This window comes from Schistocerca piceifrons, chromosome 3 (assembly GCF_021461385.2).
Source record: "Schistocerca piceifrons isolate TAMUIC-IGC-003096 chromosome 3, iqSchPice1.1, whole genome shotgun sequence".
Classification (NCBI taxonomy): Eukaryota; Metazoa; Arthropoda; class Insecta; order Orthoptera; family Acrididae; genus Schistocerca; species Schistocerca piceifrons.
The window spans coordinates 83,108,700-83,119,707 of NC_060140.1; the positions used below are offsets into that span (position 1 = coordinate 83,108,700).

General features: G+C 42.6%; 1 non-coding gene across 1 annotated transcript; it reads left to right on the forward strand.

Moving 5' to 3' along the window:
* The first annotated feature begins 9,574 nt into the window (after positions 1–9,574).
* On the forward strand, positions 9,575–9,649 carry Trnas-cga. The gene has a single exon. It is a non-coding gene; the product is annotated as a tRNA-Ser (tRNA).
* Positions 9,650–11,008: the final 1,359 nt, after the last annotated feature.

The following is an 11,008-nucleotide window of genomic DNA, read 5'->3' on the forward strand; positions in this document are numbered from 1 at the left end:
TTCAATAAAAACTTTACGAATTTAATATTATGTTATACTTATTATTATATGTTTCAGCTAACATAATCGCATCAGCTGCTCCCTCCAACGGCGTGAGATAGACTATGTTTTGACTTGCGACACCAAGAAAAAATTCTAATGCAATAAGGACGTCGAGAATGAAAAAGGTTTCGAAACCACTGATCTATACACTAAATGATCGTCATTCGTATAATCAAGATTTTGTTTGTCTCCCCGCCTATTTGGATGCAAGACGTTTCATTTACATTCAGAGACAGCTTACAGTTTCTACACCAAGCGTCGATCCTTGGCAGAGTTTCCTGAATTTTGCTACTGTTTTCTAACGGCCCACTTCCAGGACTGCCAAAAAGAGGCGAAGGGTAATGTTTTCTGATGAGTCACTTACACTTCTCCAGAGGACGAATCGACGTAGGCGAGTGATGTAAGAGCAAACACTCAGCAGCCGTTGCTGGAAGGACAGAGGCGATGGCGACAACTTCGAGGCCTCTGGAAGGTTTTCGCGTCTTTTCTCCTCTGGGAACCTTAATCCGTGTGTAAGGTATTCTGGTTACCAACTCACCTGCAGTAATCATGATCCTATTACACAGAGTGGATAATATAAAACATGCAATATTTTTTCGCGAAGGGGCACACAATTTTGTTGCATGTTTAATCTACCTAGACTTCCAGTGACCGATGTACTGAAGCAAGTATTTTTTTAGTGGAAAGTTATCCCTTTTTATGGCATTCGAAAAAAGGAGGGAAGGGAGATTACAATTTAACCTCCCGTTGATAGCGCAGTCATTATGGACAGAGCACTTGAAAAGACGAGAAGTGTCATATAACGCTTGTTAATGCGGGAGTTGGAATTTTGAGCCAAAGTATCCAAGTTGTGAGCTAAAACTGAAACGCAAACTGACCGGACTATTGCAGTGTAAACACATCAGAATGCGAAAGTATGCTGCGAAATGACAGAGGTATTCAATTACTTTTTACTTGTTACATTTTTCACCAAACCTCTAGCTATTATATGCCCCTGAGTTGCTGTTTTTGGCAGTTTATAACAAACTTTTATGTTTATCTGTTTGTATTACCGTTACGTTTTTTTTTTCAGAAAAAGTTTTTTTGTGTTGAATTTTGTTATTCCAAGTGTTGTAACTGTAGATGTAATTCATGTTATGTGTAATTACATAAGACAGTAAATTGTTCTTCAGGTAACGGGCGTGGTGGGATATTAAACCTCTGTGATCAATTACGCATTTACATCTACATCTATAGTCTGCGAAACACTGTGAAATGCATGACAGAGGGTACGTCCCACTGTACCAGTTGTTAAGACTTTTTCGCATTCCATTTACGTATGGAGCGCGGGAAGCCTGATTGCCTAACGCCTCTGTACGCTCTGTAATTAGTCGAATCTTATCTTTGCAATCCTAGGGGAGCGATATTCAGAGTTTGAAGTAAATTCCTAGATTCATCATTTAAAGGTGGTTCTTACAAAACTTGAAACTTCCTGGCAGATTAAAACTGTGTGCTGGACCGAGACTCGAACTCGGGACCTTTGCCTTTCGCGGGCAAGTGCTCTACCATCTGAGCTACCCAAGCACGACTCACGACCCGTCCTCACAGCTTCAGTTCTGCTGGTACCTCGTCTCCTACCTTCCAAACTTCACAGCAGTGAGGACGGGTCGTGAGTCGCGCTTGGGTAGCTCAGATGGTAGAGCACTTGCCCGCGAAAGGCAAAGGTCTCGAGTTGGAGTCTCGGTCCGGCACACAGTTTTAATCTGCCAGGAAGTTTCATATCAGCGCACACTCCGCTGCAGAGTGAAAATCTCATTCTTAAAAACTTACTAAGTAGGCTTTCACTGGGTAGTTTTCGCCTGTCTTCAGGAGTTCGCCAATTCCGTACTTACAGCATCTCTGTGACACTCTCCTGCAAGTCAGCCACTCCTCTGACCATTCGCACTACTGGTCTTCTCTGTTAGTCCTATTTGATACGGGTTCCAAACACTTCAACAATAATCTACGATGTATTGCACAGGTGGTTTGTAAGCAGTCCCCTTTGTAGACTGTTTGTGTTTTTCTAGTTTTCTACTAATGAATCGAGGTCTCTCACCTGCATTACCCACGAGAAGCCTGTGTGAAGGGTCCATTGCACATTCTTACAAAAGCATACAACAACGTGTTTGTTTGACTCATTTCTGTTGCAGTAATAGCATAACACGTTTTTACGTTTTGTGGAATAGAAAATTTTATATGTTTGAGCATTCAAACCAAGTTGCCAATCTTTGCAGCTCTTTGAAATTTTATCAGAATCCGACTTCTTTCACACATTACTTGATTATATATAACTGCACCATCTACGTAATGTCTGAGGATACTATTAATATTGCCTGTAAGGCCATTAATATACTACAAGAACAGCACCACTTCCCTGCCGCACACCTGTAGTTACTCTCACATCTGCCGAGGGCTCTCCATGCAAGATAACGTTCTACGTACTCCCCACCTAGGAATCGCTAATCCAGTCATAAATTTTGCTTGATACTTTATAGATATAGTTTCGATAATATATGTAGATGTGGTACTGACTCAAATGCTTTTCAGCAATCGAGAAACACTGCATATGATACCTGACTGCCTTGATCCAAAGCTTTCAGTATGTCATGTGAGAAAAGTGTGATTTGGGTTCGCATGATTGATGTTTTCGGAATCCATGCTTGTTGTCATGGATGAGGTCGTTCTGTTTAAAGTGACTCATTACGTTTGGGCTCGAAATATGTTCTAAGATTCTACAATAACTGGATGTCAATGATATTGGATGGCAGTTCTTTCGATTACTCCTCCTACCCTTCTTATAGACGGATGTGTTGTGTGCGTTCTTCCACTGCTTTTTGTTCGAGGGATCCACAGTAGATTATACTGAGGTGGCAAAGGTCATGGGACACCTACTAACATCGTGTTGGACCTCCTTTTGCCCTGTGCAGTGGAGCAACTCGAAGTGGCATGGAATAAACAAGTCGTTGGAAGTCCCCTGCAGAAATATTGAGCCATACTGCTGCTATAGCTGTCCGTAAACTACGAAAGTGTTACGGTGCAGGATTTTCTGCACGGTCTAGCTTCCTGATTATGTACCATAACTGTACGATGAGATTCATTTCGGACGATCTGGGTGGTCATATCATCCGTTCGAATTGCCCAGAATGTTCTTCAAACCAATCGCGAACAATTGTGGTTCGGTGACATCGTGCAGTGTCTTCCATAAAAATTTCATCGTTGTTTGGGAGCATCAAGTCCATGAATAGTTGCAAATGGTCTCCAAGTAGCATAACATAACCATTTTCAGTCAATGACCAGTTCAGTTGGACCAGAGGACCAAGTCCTTTCCATGTAAACGGAGCCATCAACAGCTTGCGCAGTGTCTGGTTGACAATTTGGATTCGTGGCTTCGTGGGATCTGGTCCACACTCGAACGCTACCATCAGCTCAAACCAAGTGAAATCGGGACTCATCTGACAAGGCCACCGTTTTCCAGTCGTCTGGGGTCCAACCGATATGATCACGAGCCCAGGCGATGTGGTGCTGTTAGCAAAGGCACTCGCGTCGGTCATCTGGTGCCGTAGCCCAATAACGCCAGATTTCGCCGCGATGTCCTAACGGATGCGTTCGTCGGACGCCCCACATTGGTTTCTGCGGTCCTTTCACGCAGTGTTGGTTGTCCGTCAGCACTGGCAACTCTACACAAACGCCGGTGCTCTCGTTCGTTAAGTGAAGGCCGTCGGCCACTGGGTTTCCGTGGTGAGAGGTAATGCCTGAAATTTGGTAGTCTTGGCACCCTCTTGACACGGTGGATCTCGGAATATTGAATTCCCTAACTATGTCCGAATGGGATGTCCCATGCATCTAGCTCTAACTAATATTCCGCGTTCAAAGTCTGTTAATTCCCGTCGTGCACCCACAATCACGTCGAAAACCGTTTCGCACAAATCACCTGAGTTCAAATGACAGCTCCGCCAATGCACTGCCTTTCCATACATTGTGTGCGTGATACTATTGCCATCTGTATATGTGCTTATCGCTATCCCGCGACTTTTGCCACCTCAGTGTACGGATAAAAGAGGCAACTCAGCTACAAATTCGGTGCAGACTCTCATAGGGATTCCGTCTGAACCTGGAGTTTTGTTCATTTACAGCGATTTCAGCTGTTTCTGAACACAAGTATCGGTATCACTCACTTTTACAGTGTTGTGAGAGCTACATTGGGTCAATATCCCTAGATTTTACTTTGTAAAGAAACATTTGAAATCTTAGTTCACCATTTATACTTTCCTTTACTAGCCTCAGTTTCAGTTCCTGTCTGGTCCATGGGTGTCTGGACAATAACGTTGGCACCACTAACAGCCTGTACATACGACCAGAATTTCTTGGTTTTTGTGAGAAATCTTTCGATTACATTATTCTGCGGCAGTTATTAAAGGCTTCACGCATTGCCCCCTTGACAGTCAAACGAGTTTCATTCAGTATGCTTTGTTTTATACCTACCACGCAGTAGCTCCTGTTTCTTTAGAAATTTCTTTATAATGACTGTAAACTATGACGCGTCGCTCCCATCATGAAATATTCTACTAGGTACACATCTAACGAGTGCGTAGTCAACTATTCATTTAAACCTGAGCCATAGTTCATCTACATGTTCCTGTAGACAGCTAAATATTTCAAGTGTTTCATAAAAATATGACACTACTGTCTTTTTATCTAGCTTGCTAAACGTACAGATCCTCCTAATTTGTAAATATTTTTTGTGTACGCCTTTTCGCAGCCTCAACAAATTTTATGAACTACATACTAATATAATGAACTGCGCACCAACTCCACAGGAGCTGCTTTTTAAAAGAAAACCATTTCTCTGCCACGTAAATCGACAATGTAGTATCTGTGCACAAATATGACAAAAGGAGATTATATTTGAAAAACAGTAATTATACTTGAAAAACAGCAAAGACATTATAACGCAAGTACAAAATTGTAATACAGGCAAATATTGTACATTTATATACAGGGTGATTCAAAAAGAATACCACAACTTTAAAAATGTGTATTTAATGAAAGAAACATAATATAACCTTCTGTTATACATCATTACAAAGAGTATTTAAAAAGGTTTTTTTCACTCAAAAACAAGTTCAGAGATGTTCAATATGGCCCCCTCCAGACACTCGAGCAATATCAACCCGATACTTCAACTCGTTCCACACTCTCTGTAGCATATCAGGCGTAACAGTTTGGATAGCTGCTGTTATTTCTCGTTTCAAATCATCAATGGTGGCTGGGAGAGGTGGCCGAAACACCATATCCTTAACATACCCCCATAAGAAAAAATCGCAGGGGGTAAGATCAGGGCTTCTTGGAGGCCAGTGATGAAGTGTTCTGTCACGGGCTGCCTGGCGGCCGATCCATCGCCTCGGGTAGTTGACGATAAGGTTTCATAACTAACCTTTTTCGTAGGACTCTCCATACAGTTGATTGTGGAATTTGCAGCTCTCTGCTAGCTCTGCGAGTCGATTTTCCTGGGCTGCAAACAAATGCTTGCTGGATGCGTGCTACATTTTCATCACTCGTTCTCGGCCGTCCAGAACTTTTCCCTTTGCACAAACACCCATTCTCTGTAAACTGTTTATATCAACGTTTAATACACCACCTATCAGGAGGTTTAACACCATACTTCGTTCGAAATGCACGCTGAACAACTGTCGTCGATTCACTTCTGCTGTACTCAATAACACAAAAAGCTTTCTGTTGAGCGGTCGCCATCTTAGCATCAACTGACGCTGACGCCTAGTCAACAGCGCCTCAAGCGAACAAATGTACAACTAAATGAAACTTTATAGCTCCCTTAATTCGCCGACAGATAGTGCTTAGCTCTGCCTTTTGTCGTTGCAGAGTTTTAAATTCCTAAAGTTGTGGTATTCTTTTTGAATCACCCTGTATAATTACATATATAGATACATGATAAAAATAGTTTGATTTTTATCTAGCTACCGCCTGAAGCTGTGCCGTTGTTCGAAACAGGTAGCAATAAACGATACACATAAATGCAGCACTAGCGATCATAATTAAATCAGTAAGCATTTCATACATGTTTCAGTTGATCTTTATACGCTGATAATCGTTGTTGCTGCAACTGCCTCATGATCACTGCTACTGGTTTCTGCATGGACAACCTCAAAGAGGTTAGGTTTACTTTTTGCCATCAGATCCAATATATTTCCATAACGTGTGGACTTCTGAACTATCTATTCTAGAAAGTTTTTAGAGAAGGCATTCGGTAATGTTTCACTGTACGTCGTAAACGATACACATAAATGCAGCACTAGGGATCATAATTAAATCAGTAAGCATTTCATACATGTTTCAGTTGATCTTTATACGCTGATAATCGTTGTTGCTGCAACTGCCTCATGATCACTGCTACTGGTTTCTGCATGGACAACCTCAAAGAGGTTAGGTTTACTTTTTGCCATCAGATCCAATATATTTCCATAACGTGTGGACTTCTGAACTATCTATTCTAGAAAGTTTTTAGAGAAGGCATTCGGTAATGTTTCACTGTACGTCGTATCAGCCTACCACTTACAAACCGTAATTTTCCCAGTTGATTCTCTGATTGTTAAAATTTCCTTCGGTATGCACAGTATGACTGAGGATCTTACCTACTAGTAAACTGAGGTTTTCTTTCAAGTTTTCGGTTACATCTGGAGGGACTCTGGAAGTCAATAGTTGGATTCAGTTATAATTTGATGCCCGCTATTGATTACTGAGTTTTGTCCATACACTCTCGTATGAGTTGCAATTTCCATCTCAGAGGATTTGAGTTTCGTGTCTACTGCACCTATTACGCCACCTCCATTTCCGTTATCCTATTCCGTCTATATACGCTTAAATTTTCCCCAAATATCTCAATCCTATCAATGTCTGATTTTAGCCAGCTTTCTGTACCTAGCACAATGTGGGCTTCAGAATTTTTTGGTAGCGCTTCAAACTCTGGCACTTTGTTGCGAATGCTCCACCAGTTAATCACTAGGATTTAAAGACTCTCCTTTGCAGGGGGCATTTCTTTGGATCTTATGCTGACATTTCCGGGTCTCCTACAGCTACCGTTGTCTGGACTGGATGGTGAGTCAACCCATGATAGGTGTGTATCAAATCAAAATGGTTAAGAGGGCTAGTGACTGGATATAAATTTCGGACATTTTATACTACTTACAACTGCCTAAATTCATATTTAATTCCAACTGTGATGTACGTTGAAGACCCGCCGAAGCTTTCCAGATGGCAGTGTACAGTATTCAACAGTGATGAAGAAAAAGCTGCATTTCACTGTTTCTTGCGGTTTTGCACTCACCATGTTCGACTGTGCCACAGTCCACTGGACGCAGCAGAAAATTAATTTGCTTCTGGGCTGTCAGTTCGATGGCACATTTTAAAAATATGCTACCATATACACTCATAGGACCTTTTATACCTAACTTGTATAGCCTTTTTATTGATACTGCTTTGTTTGAGAATATTTTATAATGGTATAACTGCTCATGGAAAGGTGGTAGCAGAAATCTGCAGGGTAGGAGGAGATATTAAAAATTAACAAACTTAATTAAGATTAATTTAGCGATATTAATCGCGTCTAAGTCTACTGATGTCTGGAGTAATAGAATCTAAAAGTATCAAGATGATAAAATGTTTTGATAAGTGATAAAAAAAAAGAAATTGCACACGATCACAGCTGAGAAGGTCGAACCACGAAATCAGAATGTAAATTACTTAAACAGAACGTTCAGAGATAAGAACAATGGCCCCGAACTACAGCAAAAATGGAAGTGAAACGTTAACGTCCTTTCCTGTAGATAAGAAGAAGAGAAGTACGTCGAAGTGTCAGTGCCAAGGTCACGTGCAGCTCACACAACGGAGCCGGTGACCCACATGCAATGTCGCATCCAACAATTCAGCGTCCAGTTAACGACAGGGTGTTAAAAGTCACAGCATGCACCACGAGAAAAAAAATACATTTAAAGTACTGTCATGTTGACTTAACCCTAGGAGTCGTTCTATTAAGATACGTTGTCTTTACAGCGCTGAATACTGCACTGGTATTCAGCGGAGCTTCGGGAGCAGGGAATGATGGCAGAGGAGGAGGAGGCAGGGAATCAGATCATTTACGTAGAAATCAACAGCTAACCTGTATTTTATATGTGCGATGTCTACTATACAGCGTCCACTAACGGTGACAATGGTCTTGTCTGCAATAATTCTCGTTTTCGCGCAGTGTTTCACATACAGCAGTGGATACGAGACCCTGTTCATCTATGACTAGAGCTAATCGAGTTTCACTTTCTACAATAGATCTGTACATAGGTCTTAATAGAACTACGCCTGCTTAAGGTCGCCATTGAAACAAACAATAGACAGAATGAGATTTTCACTCTGCAGCGGAGTATGCGCTGATATGAAACTTCCTGGCAGATTAAAACTGTGTGCCCGACCGAGACTCGAACTCGGGACCTTTGCCTTTCGCGGGCAAGTGCTCTACCATCTGAGCTACCGAAGCACGACTCAGGCCCGGTACTCACAGCCTTACTTCTGCCAGTATCTCGTCTCCTACCTTCCAAACTTTACAGAAGCTCTCCTGCGAACCTTGCAGAACTAGCACTCCCGAAAGAAAGGATATAGCGGAGACATGGCTTAGCCACAGCCTGGGGGATGTTTCCAGAACCGGGCGTGAGTCGTGCTTCGGTAGCTCAGTTGGTAGAGCACTTGCCCGTGAAAGGCAAAGGTCCCAAGTTCGAGTCTAGGTCGGGCACACAGTTTTAATCTGCCAGGAAGTTTCATATCAGCGCACACTCCGCTGCAGAGTGAAAATCTCATTCTGGAAATGTGGTGTCAACGCCAGACACCACACTTGCTAGGTGGTAGCCTTTAAATCGGCCGCGGTCTATTAGTATACGTAGGACCAGCGTGTCGCCACTGTCAGTGATAGCAGACCGAGCGCCACCACACGGCAGGTCTAGAGAAACGTCCTGGCACTCGCCCCAGTTGTACAGCCGACTTTGCTAGCGACGCTACACTGACAAATACGCTCTCACTTGCCGAGACGATAGTTAGCATAGCCTTCAGCTACGTCATTTGCTACGACCTAGCAAGGCGCCGTATTCCATTGATATTTATTATGTGAAGCATGTATCATCAAGAGAGATGTTCTACAATTGTGGATTAAAGTTAAGTATTACATCATCTACGTACTTTATTTGCAATTCTCAAGATATTGTCCTGTTCCAGCCCTCACGCCAGTCAGCGTGTAATTAAACGATTGCATTTCGGCCTCCTCTAGCAACACAGTGTTGGCGCTTCTGCCAACACTACAGGAAACATCCCCCAGGCTGTGGCTAAGCCATGTCTCCGCTATATCCTTTCTTTCGGGAGTGCTATTTCTGCAAGGTTCGCAGGAGAGCTTCTGTAAAGTTTGGAAGGTAGGAGACGAGATACTGGCAGAAGTAAAGCTGTGAGTACCGGGCGTGAGTCGTGCTTCGGTAGCTCAGTTGGTAGAGCGCTTGCCCCCGAAAGGCAAAGGTCCCGAGTTCGAGTCTCGGTCGGGCACGAAGTTTTAGTCTGCCAGGAAGTTTCAAACAATAGACAATCAGAAGTATTTTGCTACAGTCAACCGCCACTAGCTTTCATCTTAATTGGTGTTAAGGACGAATTTAATGTCACTTAGTTCATAAGACTTTCTGCTGAACACCTTACATATATTACTTAAGTGATAAATTTTTCCCATACTGGTTGTCATTCAGTCACGACTCATAACTGCGTACCGTGCTGGACGTGTGTTCCTGATGTCTGCTAACGTGGTTGATTCCTGACCACTGCACTGCTGCACGGGTAAATCGTCTAATAGGATTCAGGGAGGAAAAAAAGGGTTACTCTGGCGGCTTGCGCGTATTTACAACGGCTTCACAGACTAAACTATTCGTTAATGTAAATGGAAATAAAACAACAAGAAGTTCTTTATCCCGTTTAATAACACCCAGTGTAGAAAAATATAACTATGCATACAATTTGTCATGGCTATGCACTCAATCTCAACCAAAATATCTTTACATATATTCCAGTTTTCCTACTCGGTCTTTGCTCTAACCACCAACTTGTTCAAAATTGGTTTCCTCTGTGCTATGTGGAGGTGCTCAGAATCGACTTCTTGTGAAACAAATACCTCATCCACTGTCAGTGGGTATTCGGTGGACGAAAGTCCACGACTTCAATCGTATATGGATTGGCGCAAAAAATAAGGACTACGTACGGATTCCATGCTACAGTGTTGTTTGGGAAAGGCTGTTCGACAAGTGTTGAAAAATTTGTGTCCCATAAAAAAATATATTCTCATGTTTAGCCTCGAGCTCTCTGTTTCCCATCTAATTGGTCGGTTGATTCAGGGGAGGGGACCAAACTGCGAGGTCACCGATCCCATTCCCACCTAGTCCAGTCAATTGGTGTTTTTTCTCAACGGCTCTATAGTTTTTTCGGGGGTGCTGAACCCAAATTTAAAGTTTGTCGCCTTGTACGAGGTCGGCTTGAAATCTCAAAATTCTCGCATTTTTTCAGTTTTTCGCTTATATCTCGAAAACTATGAGTTTTTGGAAGATGGAGGCACTATACAAAATTAAAGTAGTACCCAGGTTTTATTTTCCGACGACCGGTGTCGGCGCTAGCGCGCTGAAAAGCGACAGTTTGTTGGTCCTTCTGTGGAAACCACTACAACCAAACCAATGATAAGATGTGATTACAAAATTTCAACGCTCTCGAAGCAGAAGAGAGGGGAGACATTCATCTAAACAGCCGAGCTGGAGAATGGAGAGGGCTTCTTTTCAGAAGAGCGATAAGGCTGGGTGAGTGCATTCCATGGAGATACTCTGTGATGAATGAGACTTCGTGATGGGACTGTGTTGTGTCTCCATCTCAA